This window comes from Zonotrichia albicollis, chromosome 23, assembly GCF_047830755.1.
Source record: "Zonotrichia albicollis isolate bZonAlb1 chromosome 23, bZonAlb1.hap1, whole genome shotgun sequence".
Lineage (NCBI taxonomy): Eukaryota > Metazoa > Chordata > Aves > Passeriformes > Passerellidae > Zonotrichia > Zonotrichia albicollis.
In genome coordinates, this window is record NC_133841.1 from 4,236,517 (window position 1) to 4,238,488 (window position 1,972).

At 51.5% G+C, this 1,972-nt stretch overlaps 1 pseudogene; it reads right to left on the reverse strand.

Annotated features, from left to right (window-relative positions):
- Nucleotides 1-304: 304 nt before the first annotated feature.
- LOC141731518 (feather keratin Cos1-2-like) lies at nt 305-1,074 on the reverse strand (annotated as a pseudogene).
- Between the last annotated feature and the right edge of the window lie 898 nt (nt 1,075-1,972).

Here is a 1,972-nt window from a genome sequence, read left to right on the forward strand (position 1 = left end):
GCTTGAATGCAATACAGATTTAATACGTTGAAAGAAGAAAAGGAGATGGCTCTCAGAGAGCACCAGGAGCAGCCACTAAGAATGAGCTCCCATGTGGTGTTCTTTGCACTGCTCTGCAGATGGAGGAAGGATGGCAGGTCCACACTAGACTGCCATGGGGAGTGAGGGACTGAAAAGAAGAAGAGAATAGAGCAAGGAAAGGATGGTCCAAAGCTCTAAATACAATTTTCTGAAGCTTTATTTCCTGCCCAAAACCATGCTTTGAAGTCTTGGGTGTTCTTGTCGGGAGACATTGCCAGCAGATTTAGCAGGGACGGCACCTGCTGCCACCATAGCAGTTGGTGATGCAGGAGATGTCAAAGCCCCCAGAGCTGATGGGCACTCCACCACAGCTGAGGATGTTGCCAACAGCAGCAGAGGTGGAGGATCCCACGGCGGTGTTCTGTGGGGAGGAGCTGAGGATGGGCCCAGGCAGGGTCACCAGCACAGCAGGCGGCTCAATGACAACGTGGGAGCTCTGGCACTGCCTGACGCAGCACTCATTGCAGCTGCTGGCCAGCGGGCAGGGCCCACAGGGCTGGCAGCAAGGGTCACAGGGCTTGCAGCAGGACATGGCTCACAGTCAGAGGTGCACCTGGCACAGAGGGCAGGGTGAAGCACAAAGTGAGGACACGTGAGAAGCAGCACTACACCCAAACAACCTGCAGCCAGGGCACCTCCTGGCCCCCATTGCAGTGCCCAGCTCAAAGCTCAGGAGTCACCTGAGCAAAGTCCCAGCCTCTATCTGTCTGCACAAGACCTTCTCTCCCCTGCCTTTTCCCAGCAAAAGCAGCTCTCAGGCTTGCACTGGCCCCTGTCAGCTGAAACCCAGAGGTCTCAGGCAAGAGCTGCTCTTGAAGCGGCAGCTGGAGGAGGAAGAAGAGAAGAGGCTTTCCACTAACCTGATTCCTGAAGAGGAGGAGGTGAGAGAAGTGGATGGGAGAGCAGAGACTTGGGCTGCCTTTTATAGCAGTCCTGACCTGCCTCAGGTCCAGAGACTCCTTAGTGGAAGCCACAATTTTCTGGCCAGCTCATGTTAAACGTGCACCAATCCCAGTTAATGGTAGGGAGTGAGTCCTGGTATCCTGCACTGCTGCCTTTTCATTTCCCGGCTAATTCTCTGAGCTTTCCTACATGAAGGGTCATTTCTCTGTGGGCTGGGATGAGAGATTCAAGGGTTTCCTGGGCAAAACCAATGCTGGCTGCATTTGGAATGCTCAGGCCATCAGCTGGCAGCATTCTCTGCAGAAAAATATGTTCACCTGTTTCATTCCTGTGGGTTTGGTTTTGTCCAAATTGTCAGGAAATGGGCGTCAGTCTCGTGCTTCTTGCCCACATGCCCAAGGACTGCCATGTGAGGGGTCATGACACATCATTTTCTGTTGCTTTTCCCATCTCTCCATGATGATCATTCCTTGTTGCACACAGGTCTGCATATGCTGGGAGGGTTGAACCCTGTTGCTAGTCAAACAGTGCCCAGGGAGAAATTAGGTGGGCTTCATTTGGCTCATTGTCTTTCTGTGCACTCTCTTTGGGTCCTCTGGTAATATCAGGAGTTGTCAGGGCCCTGATCCTTGACAAGGATACCTGAGTAATTTTCTGCCACTCTTGTCCTCAGTATCTCCTCGGCAGAGTTCCCAGAACTGCACACTTTTTCTGTCTGTTCCTGACTCTTTGCTGACTCTATGTGTGCATACAGATCTTTGCATTATTACATGCTTGTGTGTTTGAAGTGTGTTTGAGCATATGTGCATCATTCTGTGCTTGGTGACCGTCCTGAGGGCATGTGCAGGTCAGAGCAACAGGACTCTTCCCTGGAGTGTTCATGATCTCAGAGAGAATGATGTTTCCTTGGCCATCACTAATATCACTTTGTATGGAATCTAGAGCTAAATGGTCACAGCTTGAAGCTGTCAGAGAACTAGCACTGAAA